The sequence below is a fragment of the Urocampus carinirostris genome, chromosome 15 (genome assembly GCF_059441175.1).
Source record: "Urocampus carinirostris isolate Australia breed hairy pipefish chromosome 15, RoL_Ucar_1.0, whole genome shotgun sequence".
Lineage (NCBI taxonomy): Eukaryota > Metazoa > Chordata > Actinopteri > Syngnathiformes > Syngnathidae > Urocampus > Urocampus carinirostris.
In genome coordinates, this window is record NC_142363.1 from 1242751 (window position 1) to 1259951 (window position 17201).

A 17201-nucleotide genomic window follows, 5' to 3' on the forward strand; every position below is an offset into this window, starting at 1 on the left:
GACAGAAGAGCAGTTTCAGCGACAGACTGCTGTCACTGTCTTGTACTACGGACAGACTGAAGAGATCTTTTCTTCCTCATGCCATGAGGCTCTTTAACTCCACCCGGCAGAGTAAAGGCCCACATTAAACCACACCACCTACATTGGATATTACCGAATCTTAATGCAATATGTATTCTGTGTAGCACTATTTAGTTACTCTATATAACACGCTACAGTGGGCATTTGCACGTCACACTGGGTATTTGTATATTGTATTCTTTTGGCTTTATTATTGTACTGTTCTCAGCTCAGGGATGCTGCTGGAAATGTGAATTTCCCTTAGGGGATGAATAAAGTATCTATCTATCTATCTATCTATAGTTCTGGGTCACCCCTGGTTGGTCCAACATAACCCACATCTTGATTGGCATTTTGTCTCGAAATTGGAGTGGAGTATGGACAGACAGATAGATAGATAGATAGATAGATAGAGAGAGAGAGAGAGAGAGAGAGAGAGAGAGAGAGAGAGAGAGAGAGAGAGAGAGAGAGAGAGAGAGAGAGAGAGAGAGAGAGAGAGAGATACTTCATTCATCCCCGTAGGGAAATTCACACTTCCAGCAGTCTACCCTGTTGTTTATTAACAGATTAACATGACTGTCATCAAACCTGCCTGCGCGCGACCTCTCGACCAGTCCTGAAGACTCCACCCGACCTGTCCCAGGTTCCGGAGTACTACCACAATTTACGGGAGGTTTTTAGCAAGGCAAAGGCCTCTTCACCGCCGCCCCATAGGCTTTATGATTGTGCTCTATTCACTGTCGGGAATGGACAAGTACATATCGGATGCCCTGGAGGCCGGCATCATTCGATCCTCCTCCTCGCCAGCGGGAGCGGGGTTCTTCTTTGTTGGGAAGAAGGACGGGTCCCTCCGACCCTGCATCGATTACCGGGGACTCAACGATATTACGGTAAAGAACCGTTACCGTTACCATTACTTGCTTCTGCCTTCGAGTTACTACAGGGGGCCATGATATTCACGAAACTCGATCTCTGTAACGCCTACCACTTGGTCCGTATCCGGGAAGGAGACGAATGGAAGACGCCGTTCAACAACCCCACCCGCCACTACGAATATCTGGTAATGTCGTTCGGGTTAACCAACGCTCCCGCTGTCTTCGAATCCCTTATTAATGGTGTGTTACGGGATGTGCTGAACCGTTTTGTCTTCGTATATTTGGATGACATTCTGATCTTTTCCGAGTCCCGAGAGGAACACCAGAAACACGTCCAGCTCGTCCTCCGTCGCCTCCTGGAGCACTACCTGTTAAAGCCGAGAAATGTGAGTTCCACTCCAAATTTGTTTCATTCTTGGGCTACATTATAACCGAAGCGAAGCTACAGATGAACCTGGCCAAAGTATCTGCCGTCACCTCTTGGCCTGTTCCGGAGGATCGTAAAAAGCTCCAGCAATTTCTTGAGTTCGCCAATTTCTACAGAAGGTTCATCCGTAATTACAGTTCGGTGGCGGCTCCCCTCACAGCCCTAACCAGCCCCAAGGACGCTTTCTGGTGGTCCCCCGCAGCAGATGAGGCCTTCCAAAGACTTAAAACTTACTTTTCCACGGCTCCTATTCTCCAGGTACCACACCCCGCACGGCAACTCGTGGTGGAAGTGGACGCATCGGATGTGAGAGTTGTGGCCGTCCTGTCCCAGAGGTGTTCGAAGGACCAGAAGATGCACCCGTGCACCTTATTTTCCCGGCGGTTATCCCCGGTCGAGCGCAACTACGATGTGGGGGATTGTGAGTTGCTGGCCATTAAGCTAGCGCTAGAAGAGTGGCGGCACTGGCTGGAGGGGTTGATGGCGCCGTTTATTGTCTGGACGGACCACAAGAATTTAGAATATATCCGTTCGGCCAAGCAACCAAACCCCGACAGTCGTGTTGGTCTCTCTTTTTTGCCCGCTTCAATTTCACCCTGTCCTACAGACCCGGTTCCCGCAATGTGAAACCCGACGCCTTCTCTAGGTAGTTCCAGAAACCGCCGACCAACTCCAAGGCCCGGCAACCATTCTCCCCGCATTGCGCATGGTTGCAACCGTCACATGGGACGTGGCGAGGCGAGTAATAGAAGCGCTACGAGACCAAGCCGAACCCAGCTCCTGTCCCAAGGGTCGATTATTTGTCCCAGAGCCCCTACGCTCAGAGGTTCTTCAGTGGGGGCACGATTCCCACCTGTCTTGCCACCCGGGGGCAGCGCGAACCCAAAGTTTTGTGTCTCTGGGTTTTGGGTGGCTTCCATGGCAAGAGACATACAAGACTACGTCCTGGCTTGTCAAGTCTGCGCCCAGAATAAGTCCTCTCACCAGCGTCCGGCCAGTCTACTACATCCCCTACCGGTCCCTCATCGGCCATGGTCACATATAGCTATGGACTTTGTAACGGGGTTACCCGAATCTGAAGGTATGACTACCGTCCTGACCATAGTTGATCGGTTCAGTAAGATGGCACATTTTGTTGCTCTACCCAAACTCTCTTCCGCTAAAGAAACCACCAAGGCCGTTCAACAGAACGTGTTTCTCCTCCATGGTATTCCACAAGATATTGTCTCTGACCGGGGTCCTCAATTTTTGTCAGGATTTAGGGGAGAATCATGCCGTCTACTGGGCGCGTCAGTCAGTCTCTCATCGGGGTTCCATCCCCAGTCCATTGGACAGTCTGAGCGAGTGAACCAAGACTTGGAGTCTCGGGAACCGCTCTCGTGGGCCAAACACTTGGTTTGGGTGGAGTATGCTCACAACTCCCTGGTCAGCTCCTCAACGGGAATGTCCCCTTTCCAGTGCTTGTACGGTTACCAACCTCTCCTGTTCCCCATTCAAGAGGAGGAGGCTATCTGCCTGTCTGCAACAACGAACGCCCAGCGCTGCCGGCGTATCTGGGCACAAGCCAGGACAGCACTCCTTCGGCCGGGCAAGGAGCTAACCAACGACGAAGGCCCGCTCCGAACTATCAGGTGGGCCAAAGGGTTTGGCTCTCCTCCACTGACCTACCGCTGAGGGTGGAATCCAAGAAGCTGGCGCCTCGATTCCTGGTTCCATTCACAGTGGAGAGGATTATTAACCCCTTAGCGGTCCGTCTCTGCCTGCCGAGCTCAATGAGGGTTCATCCTACCTTTGATGTCTCCGGATTAAGCCCGTCCGCCAGAGCCCATTGGCACCCGAGACGCCTCCTCCTCCGGCCCCACGCATTCTGGATGGGGACCCGGTCTACACGGTTCGTCGCCTGCTCCGCTCCCGACGCAGAGGACGAGGACTTCAATACCTGATTGACTGGGAGGGATACGGCCCGGAGGAGAGGTCATGGATTCCCACCTGGCAGATCCTGGACCGTTCCCTCGCGAAGGAGTTCCACCGACTACAGCCGGACCAACCAGCGCCGCGGTCGTCCCCGAGGGCCTTCTACGCGCTCACCTCCGGACCCACCCTCTGCCTCCCCTTCGGATGCTGATGAGGGGGGAATTCTAGGTTCTGTACTGTTCTGACTCAGTTTTTGTTATGTTTCTCAGTTGCCATGTCTCTCGTCATTGATCGTTGGATTGTTTATTCATTTTTTGGGTTGTTGGTGACTTGCCTGTGGACTCTGAGACTGCCAAGGACATTGGGTGACTTGCCTTTGATCCTTTCGGTGACGTATTGGAATGCTTTTTGTACTTGTTTGGCTTAAATTTTGTCTTCTGACTTTTTCCCATGAAGTACCTGCATTTTTTCTGTTTTTCTGTTCTCTGTGACTTCCTGGAATACCTGTTGACCTGCCCTTGGACTATTTTTTTTGTTTTTTTGGGACTTCTGGAGCCGTCCCTTGAGGGGGGGGTTATGTCATGATTACTAACTCAGATCACCTGGAGCTATCATGTGGCGCCTGGGTGAGCGCCTTCTGATTGTCTGGCACTCCTCTCTTAAGCCCCCAGCGCCCAGAGAGCAGTGTCAGAGCGTACATTTTTGAAACTCTGTGTGTTTCTCCTGATATCCCGTTCGTTTAGAACTCTGCTTACCCGATTCTGCCTGCCTCCAATCCGACCTGTTTCCGTCCCCCGCTTTGATCTCCTCTCCAGCCCCGGTAAACACGACCTGCCTGACTTCCGCACTACGATTCCCGACTTGTTCCGAAGTTATCTCCCCGGCGCCGCTGCTGACGTCTGTCGGCCATCACGTCTCTAGCAAGCCCTGAATGCTTCCTTCATAAAAGACTTAGACGAATGCTCTGGGGTCCACTGGTCTGTTCTGGTTTCCTGATACAATTATTAGGTTAAATTATGCGCAAAATGACTTAAAATTAGAAAAGTACGGCAAAAAAAGAAAAAATACAACAATGTAAAAAGAAAAAAAGAAGAAAAACAAGAAAAAGAGGAAAAAAAAGAAAAACACTAACAGAATAGATCAAAGCGGCGCTGCCACGAGCGGCTGCCTTTTCCAGCAGCTGCCCTATTGTTTTATTGTCTGCTCCTATCTTCGGTGTTTTTTCTTCCCGTTTTGACAACTACACTATGGATTACTTCTATCCTATGGACATGGGTTTTAACGCACAAGAAATGCGTGTATTCAAGGAATTTCAACTCCTTGCCCTGAAGAATTCTCGTGCCGGCGTGATGAAGGGGCCTATCGTGGAGGAAAAGCCGGAGCTAGCGAAGCGGCTAGCGGCGTTATAAGTCTTCAGTACCATCCGTAATCATGGTAAATGCGAACTCACGACCAAATAAGATCATCGAGTGCTGGTGGAAAACATCGAAGCGCACAGGGAGCGCAGTTGCTGTGTTTTGCGGAAACGTGGCTCACGTTTAGCGTTCCGGACGCTAACGTGTAGCCACCCGGAGCTACCCGGAGCAATCCGGCTTCAACGCCGCTAAACAGAGACACGAAAGCCGGGGGGAATCGGAGAGGAGGCGGTCTTGCTAACACGAGGTGGTGTATCCCTGGATTTTCACAAAGAAAAGTTTTCCATCTGCCGCAGGGATGTCGAATTTTTGGACTGGCGTGACGTCATCCACTTCGCTACAAGCACCCCTAGGGCATCATGTTCATCTGTTAATAAACAACAGGGTAGACTGCTGGAAGTGTGAATCTCCCTACGGGGATGAATAAAGTATCTATCTATCTATCTATCTAGAATAAAACTAAGTAAAAACCGATGAAGAAAAAGAAACAAAAAAGCAGGAAAATGTATAGGAAAAATTAAAAGGCAAGAAAAATACATAAAAAGCTAGGGAAAACATCTATCCATTCATCCATCCATTATCTGCACCGCTTATCCTCAGTAGGGTCGCGGGGGTGCTGGAGCCCATCCCAGCCATCTTCGGGCAGAGGGCAGGGGACACCCTGAACTGGCTGCCAGCCAGTCGCAGGGCACACAGAGACAAACAATTCCCTCGCTCATTCACACCTAGGAACAATTTGGAAAGCCAAATTAACCTAACATGCATGTTTTTGGAATGTGGGAGGATATCGGAGTGCCCGGGGGAAACCCACGCAAGCACGGGAGGAACATGCAAACTCCACACAGGGGTTTCGATCTCATGACTTCAGAAATGTGCTGCACACGCACTAACCACTGTGCCGCCGGAAGTAAAGTACTATTACCCAGAGTAATTTGTCGTTGTTTTCTGCCCAACAATCACACAGTTCACACACAGTATGTCACATCATTTTGAAATAAACCACCAATAAACCACCAAGGCAAAATAATGACGTTTAAAAACAAAAACAAAAGAAAATAAATGAAAGGGGGAAAAGGACACCAAAAGAAAACAACTGAAACAAAAAATTAATAGCTAGAACAAAAAAAAAGTAAAGAGAGAGGGAGAGAGAGAGAGAAAAAAAGGAATAAAAAAAACAAGAAAAAAAGCAGGGTAAAGTGGGAACAAATGTTGTGCTATCCCCCACTCCCCATGAATTTGATATCCTCCCCTGAGACTCATGTCTGGCAATGGCACTACATCCAGAGATTGTATGACAGTGGGCTGAGCTATCTGCCTGGCCCACATCTAAGTTTCTTGGCCTTTGCCAGAAATCCAGAGGATTTAAATTACAGTAGACTGCTGCCAAAGCACTCAATTCATATTCCGAGTGCGTACACTGCCCTCTCACACAACACGCAGTACTCACCTATTGACTGGCTGACAGAAAGTGTGAAGAAGTCCGTCTGGCCGGCCCAGTCACTTCATTAAATCATCAGCGGTGCTGTTTTCCATCTGCCGCAGGGATGTCGAATTTTTGGACTGGCGTGACGTCATCCACTTCGCTACAAGCACCACTAGGGCATCATGTTTATCTGTTAATAAACAACGGGGTAGACTGCTGGAAGTGTGAATTTCCCTACGGGGATGAATAAAGTATCTATCTATCTATCTATCTATCTATCTATCTATCTATCTATCTATCTATCTATCTATCTATCTATCTATCTATCTATCTATCTATCTATCTATCTATCTATCTATCTATCTATCTATCTATCTATCTATCTATCTATCTATCTATCTATCTATCTATCTATCTATCTATCTATCTATCTATCTATCTATGTTCTTCATTAAATACAAACAAGAAACAGTAAATGTTTATGTATGAGGTAGTTCTGCACAGGGGCGGAACCAGATTCATATTAGTGGATGGGGTGGCAGGGTCCACCAAAAATTAAAACCTGCTACCAACCAACTGGTCCGATCCGTTGCAGTGTCGATTATGACATTAATGAGTGTGTAGCGTAATTTGGTTGATAAATAAATATATTTTTAACCAATACTTTATAGACCGTTTGAATTAAAGAGTTGAGTTTATTCTTGTCAAAATGTGTCTCTTCTTTAGATCATGATATGAAGAAAAACATGAAAAACGTTTACGAATTCATTTTACCGTTTTTGATAGTTCAATTAATATACTTTAATCAGGACTCACACTCTGTTTTATGGAGTTTTCTTTTACTAATCATCTACAGAAGAAACTGAATGTTCATGCAGGTATCAGCAAATCTACTTTCATGCTTTTTAAATGACTTTTTATTGCAACTTAAATCTGTTTAATTGGGCAAAATCTTACAGTATGTAATCATGAAAATTGAAACATGTTAAAAATATTAAGTCAGGGATTCATTTAGTGGTAATTTTCCGCCACTCAGCGGTTGGCCACTGTTAAGGATATGACAGAGTGTGCAGTTTCCTCATGCGTGAGAAGTTAAGCAGGACATTGTGGTTCAGCCTTAAGAATATTTATTCTTAACAGCAAGCAAACAAGAACATGGCTCCATCCATCCAATCCAACAAGGCAATCAACAATAAGCTAAACGAAATATGGTGTGTGCACAATGACATCACTCAATAGAAAAAGTCTTACCACAATTTCACGAGTAAGAGCGCTATAAAATTGACAAATCTTAACACGCCCACTCGCTCTTAGCTCTGTGGATTACTTTTGGAACACAATAAAAAAAAAAAAATATATATATATATATATATATATGTATATATATAGTCTCGCTGAACTTACAATTTTGCATTTCATATATATATATAACAGAGAATTACGTTTTGCCCTCACATATGTAAACAAAAATCTTGTACACATTTATGTGCCAAACAAACGCTGAGTAAACGTTTTTGATTTTAACTTAGTAGCTGGCTTTGTCATTGCATCAGCTATAATTTGCTAAGTAGGACAATATTGCAAAGTTATTTTCCTATTGTTTACACTTTCACCTATGAAGTGGTATTTAATGTCAATGTGCTTGCACCGACGCCTCTTGACTGGGTTTCTGGCTAGTGCAATAGTACCCTGATTGTCTTGGTACACTTTTGTCTGTGCATATTGATAATTATCCATTCTTTTGAGTATTTGTTCTAGGTACATACATTCCTGTATAGCTGATGCTAAAGAAATGTATTCTGCCTCACATGTAGATAGTGCAACTGTTGCTTGATTTCTTGTCTTCCATGAGATTAGCGAACTTTCCTCACCTAGACTAGCACAATATCCTGAGGTCCTCCATATGTCTGTTACATCAGATGCCCAATCAGCATCACTGTACATTTTTAAACCTGATTTCTCATTCTCATTGCGTTTGAAGCATAACTCCTTCTCTGTCGTACCTTTGAGGTATCTATAAATATGTTTTCCAGTGTTCCAGTGTTCTTCTGTTGGTTCTGAGAAATACTGAGACAATTTGCTGACCGCAAAGGTGATGTCTGGTCTTGTATATGTGGATAAATAAATTAAACTTCCCACTGCTTCGCTGTACTTCCTTGGATCTTTGATTCTCTCAGCGTCTTCTCTGTACTCTAGTTTTGGCTCGCACGGGGTCTCTCTGGACCTGAAATTTTGCATTTCAAATCTTTCCAATATTTTGATAACGTATTTCTTTTGAGACATTTTGACCTGACCATACGTTTGGCTGAAATAAATTCCCAGGAAATATTTTAATTTTCCCAGATCTTTCATTTTGATTTTTTCTGTCAACATCATCTTTACACTGTTAAGTATACTATCATTACTGGCTGCAATGATGAGATCATCAACCCATACCAATAAGATCATTTTTTTGTTTTCTTTCTCCCTTGTATAGACACAGTGGTCTGCTGGATTCTGAACAAAAGAGATTTGTTCAGTTTACACACAAGTTTCTCACCATTTTCTGATCTTTTCTCACAACCTTGTGGTTGCTCTATATACAGTACACAGTCAATTGGTGCATGGAAATTTGCTGTTTTCACATCCATCTGGAGCAGGATTAAGTTTTCCTGTGCCTCCTTTTGCATTATCACCCTAACACTTGTCATGTCAGCTGTGGGTGAAAATGTTTCCTTGTAGTCACTTCCAAGTTTTTGACTGTAACCTTTGGCAACAAATCTTGCTTTGTATTTCTCTGATCCATCAGTGTCACATTTTAGTGCATAAACCCATCTGCCACCCGATGTCTGTTTGCCTGGTGGTAATTTGGTGAGGCTGAAGGTATAATTTTCTTCCAATGATTGTATCTCCTCGTCCATGGCCTTGACTTGGTAGATGATATGGCGTTTTGGTCACATACTTCTCTATAACAAGAGTCTATACAGGTCTGTAATCTTTCCCCTGCATCCTCATTTTCAAATTCAGTTTCTGCTGATATGCTGGGTTCTTTCTGCTTCTCAGTGGGTTCTTTCTTTTCACACTCACTGTATCCACACATGCTTGTGAACTCTCACTCTTTTCAGGTGAAAACCCTGAAGTAAGACTCTGTACTTCTTGACCTAATACATTTTGACATCAGAATCATTTATTTTACTGTCATCAATCTCTTGCTGTATCCCTCTCTCGCCATAATCTATGCACACTTCAGATGTCTTTGTTCCCTTTTCATTGGCATGTTTGGTTGTGAATTTCACTAATCTGTGTTTTTGGACTCGTGCTGTATCTGGGTAGTACACCAGATAAACTGGGCTGTTTTTATCATAGCCCACAAAAATACCTTGATCACATCCAGAATCTAATTTCCCTTTTTCTTGCTTATAGGCAAAACAGATTGATCCAAATTTGTGAAGTCTGGATATGTTAGGGATTTTTCCTGTAAACAGTTCATATGGTGTTTTCTTTGTGCGTCTGCGTAGCACCTGTTCCTCACATAGGCTGCTGTTTGTACAGCATAGCACCATAGCTCATTTGGTAATTTACTGTATAACAGTAAACATCTACCTATGCTGTAGAGAGTTTGCCCACTTCTCTCTGCTTTCCCGTTTTGATGGGGTGAATAGGGTGCAGACGTCTGATGTCTAATCCTATTCTTGCTTAGTAGAGCCTGGAAATCTCTGCTTGTAAATTCAGAGCTGTTATCTGAGCGAATACACTTTACTTCTCGATGAGGTGCAACATCTGCTAAGAATCATTCTGTAGCTTGTACAACGTCACCTTTTGTTTTGAGAAAATACACAAATATAGTACCCGAGTAATCGTCTGTAAAAGACTGTGCATATTTGTGACCTTCTACGCTTACAATTTTTATTGGACCAGCTAGATCAGTATGAACAAGATGTAAGGGTTTCTTAGCTTTTGTGTCTGGTTCTCTACTTCTTGTCTGAGTGAATTTTCCTTGTGTACATACTTCAAAAAACTGATCTGGCTAGACTGTACATCTTCTAATTTCCATACCTTTCACTACACCTTGTAACTTCTTCTACAGTGACCCAATATCTCATGCCAGGTTTGAATGTCTTGACATTGTTTACATTGATCAACTGCATTCAACTGAACAGTTGGCAAGTAAAACAAATTTCCACTTTCATGAATATCAAACCTACTGCCGTCATTAGTGACCATACAGCCGTCTCCTCGCTTGAAGATGATAGTGGCTCCCCCGTTTGTTGCTCTTGCCACCAGGAATATGTCATGTGGGTATGAAAGCATGTGGAGTGCATCACGTTGAATTTGCTCTGTGTTCTCGTCCAGCGTTGTATAGTAGATTTATCATTGCCATCTTTAAAACTTTATGCCGTCAGCTAATTCAACAGAATGGCCCCCTGGCATGAAGTTGTCATCAAACTTGACAAACTTTTCGATGTCGTTGACAATGTGGGATGTCGCTGACGATGTGGGATGTCGCTCCTCCATCACCATGATGCCTTTCATTTGAACGTTGTCCGTTGGTTTCACCTTCTTTGTGTGTTCGGCCTTAGAGAATTGATCCTGGTCATCATCCGTTTCTTCCAAGAAATTCTGGCACCATCTTGTCCATTCTTCTTGCATAAGCATTTATGCTGTGTATTATTTTTACAGTATTTACACCATACCTTCCTGTAGCATCTTCTTACGATGTGACCTTTCAGTCCACACTTGTAGCATTTTATCTGTTCTTCATCATTTCTGCCTTCAGCATGCGTTTTTATGTGACCTGGTTTCACATACGTTTTCATCACATTATCTGTAGAATCAGACGTATTCATTTTCTCTGCCTCCTTCCTTTAAAATCTGCCAGCGTGACATTATCTTCATTTTGTGTAACATTGACAGCTAGAGGCTTAAGTAATTCTGGAAATACACCTAGTATCATTGCAACAGTTAGTCCATCACTCATGACTTCTCTTGCGTCTCTAAGAGCCATAATTATGTTTCTGCTCTTATGAGATAGTCAGTGACTTTTTCTTTTTTCGTCATCCGCAGATTAGTTAGTGATGTATACAAATTTACAATTCTTGGCTTACGTTTTCCGGAGTAATGTTTTTTCAAAATTTTCAGGGCCTTTCTGCTATCATCAGGTGCTTCATGCCTTAGGTGTGACAGGCTTTTGTCGTTTGTTAGTCTTATTAGCTCAGCATAGCAGTCGGCATTTTTCCTTCTTGCTTCATTCTGTTCTTCACTACCACCACTTGGCTCGTTTAGGATAGTGTCTTTTAACTTTAGAATGTGCAAGTGACCTAAGAACCTGCTCTCCCACAGGTCAAACTTATCTTACTTACCTGGCAGGGGAGATACCTGCTGTGGTTCTGAACAAAGCGGCGCAGTGGTTAGCGCATGTGCGGCACAGTTCTATGAAGTTACAGCAATGCTGTAAGTTTGATTTTTGCAATCGGGAGATGGAATAAGAGCTTGCTCTGTCCACTCCACGCATCGGCCCGGTATTGCAGTACCTCCGGGAACGGTGCATTCGCAATAATCGCTGCTTGGCTCTATGGCCAGGACCTTGACTCAGTCTCTTGGCTGAGAGCAAGTGTCTCGGCCCCATGGCTTTGTAGCGTGTTATGATTTGACTGATAATGGATAATTGATAAAGAATATAGAACAATAAACCTTACAAAATCCCCCCCGCCCCATCAAAGAAAAGTTACCTTGTCATCGTTCCTGCTGCTCTTGTGTCTTGTTTGACCTCCTACGAAAACATGATAATTAATTATACATAATTAATTATACATATATATATATATATATATATATATATATATATATATATATATATACTGGACTGTCTCAGAAAATTTGAATATTGTGATAAAGTTCTTTATTTTCTGTAATGCAATTAAAAAAACAAAAATGTCATACATTCTGGATTCATTACACATCAACTGAACTATTTCAAGCCTTTTATTATTTGAATATTGCTGAATTTGGCTTACAGCTTAAGAAAACTCAAAAATCCTATCTCAAAATATTAGAATATCATGAAAAAGTATACAAGTAGGCTATTCAACTAATCACCTGAATCATCTAATTAACTCGAAACACCTTGCGAGGGTTTCCTGAGCCTTAAAAACACTCAGCTTGGTTCAGTAAACTAAATCACAAGTATGGGGAAGACTGCTAATCTGTCTGCTGTCCAGAGGACCATCATTGATACCCTCCATCAGGAGGGTAAGACACAAAAAGAAATTTCTCAAAGAGCAGGCTGTTCACAGAGTGCAGTTTCAAAGCATATCCACAAAAAGTCTGTTGGAAGGGAAAAATGTGGCCGGAAATGCTGCACAACCAAGAGAGATGACCGCAGCCTTAACAAAATTGTGAAGAAGAGCCGCTTCCAGAATTTGGGGGGAGCTTCAAAGACAGTGGGCTGAAGCTGGAGTCCAGGTATCAAAAGCCACAGTTCACAGACGTGTCCGGGAAATGGGCTACAATAGCCGTATTCCCATGGTCAAGCCACTTCTGAACTCAAGACAACGGAAGAAGCGTCTGACTTGGGCTATGGAGAAGAAGCACTGGACAGTTGCAGAGTGGTCCAAAGTCCTCTTTTCAGACGAAAGCAAGTTTTGCATTTCATTTGGAAGTCAAGGCGCCAGAGTCTGGAGAAAGGCTGGAGAGGAGCAAAATCCAAGTTGCTTGAAATCCAGTGTGAAGTTCCCACAGTCAGCAATGGTTTGGGGAGCCATGTCAGCTGCTGGTGTTGGTCCACTGTGTTTCATCAAGTCCAGAGTAAATGCAACTGTGTACCAAGAGATTTTAGAGCACTACATGCTTCCATCTGCTGAAAAGCTCTATGGAGATGAGGATTTCATTTTCCAGCATGATCTGGCACCTGCCCACAGTGCCAAAACCACCAGTAACTGGTGCATTGACCATGGCATCACTGTCCTTGATTGGCCTGCTAATTCCCCCGGCCTTGAACCCCATTGAGAATTTGTGGGGTATAGTTAAGAAGAAGATGAAAGACACCAGACCTACAAATGCAAATGAGCTGAAGGCCGCTATCGAAGCATCCTGGGCATCAATAACACCTCAGCAATGCCACAGGCGGATTGCCTCCATGCCACGCCGGATTGATGCAGTAATCCGTGCAAAAGGATTCCCAACCAAGTACTGAGTGCATCAATGGACATTTTCAAATGTTTGATTTAGTTTTGCTGTTATAAAATTATTTTTTTACTTGGTCTGAGGAAGTATTCTAATATTTTGAGATAGGATTTTTAAGTTTTTTTCAGCTGTAAGCCAAAATCAGCAATATTCAAATCATAAAAGGCTTGAAATAGTTCAGTTGATGTGTAATGAATCCAGAATGTATGACATTTTTGTTTTTTTAATTGCATTACAGAAAATAAAGAACTTTATCACAATATTCTAATTTTCTGAGACAGTCCAGTATATATATACATATTTATATCCATTCATTATCTGCACCTCTTATCCTCAGTAGGGTCGCGGTTGTGATGGAGCCCATCCCAGCTATCTTCGGGCAGTGGGCAGGGGACACCCTGAACTGGTTGCAAGCCAGTCGCATGGCACACAGGGACAGACAATTCGCCCGCTCATCCACACCAAGGGACAATTTGGACCGGCCAATTAACCTGACATGCATGTTTTTGGAATGTGGGAGGAAACCGGAGTATCCGGAGGAAACCCACGCAAGCATGGGGAGAGCACACAAACTCCACACAGGAGGTTCGATCTCATGACCTCAGAACTATATATATATATATATATATATATACATATATATATATATATATATATATATATATATATATATATATATATATATATATATATATATATATATATATATATATATATATATATATATATATATATATATATATATATATATATATATATATATATATATATATATATATAGTTGTATGCAAAGGTTTGGGCAACCCTGATCATTTTCAAGATTTTCCTTTATAAATCATTAATTGTTCGGATCAGCAATTTCAGTTAAACATATCAAATAGCAGACAAACGAAGTGATAGCTGATGCTTTGGCCGCACTTGGGGGAAATGCCTTTTTCTCCACAATGGACCTGACGTCGTGCTACTACAATGTCCCCTTGCACCCTGATGACAAAAAGTACACGGCATTCTCATGATGGTAGGGCGCCCGCTCCGAGACTGGCAGGTTGCTGATTCAAGCCTCGGCCGAGTCATACCTAAGACTTACAACATAGCTACTTATTGCCTCCCTGCTCGGCATTAAGGGTTGGAATTGGGGGGTTTGGTTTAGTAATGACTCCCAACACAACACAGTTGGGTCTAAAATGGCAGCGCCCTGTTTGGCTGCGGCTGTATCGGCTCGCTACAGTTTAACTGTACGGGTCAGGTGTATCGACATTTTGTTCTATGTGCATGGTTACAAAGAATGACAATAAAAGTAAATTCTATTCTATTCTATAAGAGGACCGTTTCCTAAGAGACTAATCAATTTTTCCAACAAGTCTTGTAAGATATTATGGTCCACAGTGTCAAAGGCAGGACTAAGGTCCAGCAGCAGCAAGAGTAATAATAGACTGGAGTCCATTGCCAGTAGAAGATCATTGGTTACCTAAACCAGGGCTTACTAGAGTGATTTGCCCTGAAACTTAATTGCATAGATTCAAAAAGATTATTCTCAGATACAAAAGTGTTCAGGCTGCTGTGCCACAACTCTTTCAAGTAATTAAGAAATAAACGGTAGGTATGACACAGGTTTGTAAATACATAAGTTTTCTGGATCAAGTTTGGGTCATTTAAGTGTAGGTTTAATAACAGCGCACCTAAATGCCGCTGGAACAACACCTGAGGAGAGTGATATGTTTATAATATTTATATCTGAAGGTCCAAGGACCCCAAAAATACCTTTAATAAATATCTAGTTAATGTCTATAAAAATGATCTAATATTTTATTTTATTTTCATTCTGATAAGAAAAGAAATACTACTATAGTACTACTATGATACAAAATACTTAGCAGAATAGCAGAATTATTAAAACAGTATTACTACAAAAATCTACAGTAATAGTAAAACATATTAAAGAAATACTAAAAAGATACTAGTATGGAAATAATTTAAATTACTTCGACAGGAATACTACAAAAATCCTGCGACAGAAATAATCCAATAAAAGTACTACAAAAGTACAACGAGAGTAATAATCCAAAAACAGTACAGATATACAACAAAACATTTCTTATGGAAATACTACAAAAACACCAAGGAAATACTACCAAATTTAGATTGCATGAATAGAATAAAAATACCAAAAAAATACAACTACGGTAATAATAATAAAAAATACAGGCTGGTTATGCCCCCACAAAACATTATTTTCTTCACATTAGCATGCCAAAGCTCATTACTAAATTTTGTGGTTCACACCAGAGTTTGCCTTATTTGCAGATCAATGGTGGAGCCAATCCAGTCATTTGGTCATTCTATGTAGGAAAACCAAATGACTTGGTTGTGGAACTTCTGGTGTTAATATTCTACTTACAAACATCTTGAAGTGCTCTCAATATATAATATTAATAATAATAATATAATATGTGTGTTGCTGCCGATTCCGAAGAATCTCAGAATGCCAAAAGTTTGACGAAAATTCGAAGGAAGACTAATCTGCCTGGGCTTGCCCATGCATCGACTTTTGTGCACGTCAGCATGTACAGTATGTGACTAAAAGGCCTTGGGATATGCAATGTTAACTTTAAAGCTACGACAGGAAGTTTCCTGTCAGAGTGATAAAATATGACAGGTAACATGATAAGTTTACTGTATTGTACATTAATATGGCGAAAATGTCAACAGGATGACTTTTATTGCCCGGCATGCATAACACCAATGAATACTCAACGACATTATATTAGTAGTTACTGTATGTTATGGTATGTTGTATGGACTTAAACAACTGATGTTTGCAATACTAATGCAGCTCATCTCATGTGGGTTCTTTTTCACTGTCAATTAGTCATTTTATTAGGGCTTATTGTGAATTCTGATGATTTGATCTCAACATTAAAGCTTTACAATTAAAATTATAGGACAATGGAAAATAATTGTTTCGATTGGTATACATTTTCATTAAATATGTATTCCTGCCAGTCGCGGGGTACACAGAAACATACAACTCACTTGCTCATTCACACCTAGGGACAATTTAAAGTTTTCCCAAGAAAAGCGTATTTGTCCCAGCTTTTACGCAATTTATTGTTGTTAGAGCGTGAGAAGAAGAATGATATGAAAAGAATAATTTCTCATAAACTGTAAAATACACTATATATCGTGTTTCAATAATGTGGTCATTCTGTTTTAACAAATGATTGTTAAAATGGTATAAGTTATGCTAATTTATTTATATGATTGATTGAAGAAGTGTCCAAAGTTATTTTGGGGACAAGTTTCCTTGAGGTCTTTGGTTTCAACCTGTCATCCCTTTTTATTTTAAGGTGATTTTTTTCTTTGTTATGTCATGTTTGTTGCAACATGACTGAAATGAATAAAAATGAACAAAATATAACAAAAAATGACTGGGGAGAGAACATTTGATGGTGACATAATATGAATTCCTGTACTCTTAGCAAAGAAGGGAAATGTTATGCATATGTGGATCTTTCCATCAATTCAGGGTCACTGTCCATTTCTTCCACTTAGTCGAGCCCGTGGTGACTCTTTCTGCCTGGAAGATCCATCCTGTTTGCGGCAGTTTCCTCTTCCTCATGGGCAGGAAATCAGTGGAGGCCATGGATGTACGCACACCCGCTGGTGGAGGCAGGAAGAGATCACACTGCACCACCTGCAACCAGGAAATTGAGCGAACCCAGCAGGGAGGTGCATGAACAAATTTCTGTCTTTCCTCTCTTTCACACCCATACACACAACACATCTTATGTACACAAACACATATGGAAGCTGAAAATAGCCCGTGGCTTCCGCTCCAGCTGTTGGCAGTAAGATCACTACAAAGGCAACACAATGTGAGATTCTGAGCCCAACACACATCAGTTTAAGTTTTTTGTTTCCTCAAA

The 17201-nt window shown here is 42.2% G+C and overlaps 1 pseudogene; it reads left to right on the plus strand.

Annotated features, from left to right (window-relative positions):
- The first annotated feature begins 11465 nt into the window (after positions 1-11465).
- Positions 11466-11646, plus strand: LOC148351287 (U2 spliceosomal RNA; annotated as a pseudogene).
- The last annotated feature ends 5555 nt before the right edge of the window (positions 11647-17201 follow it).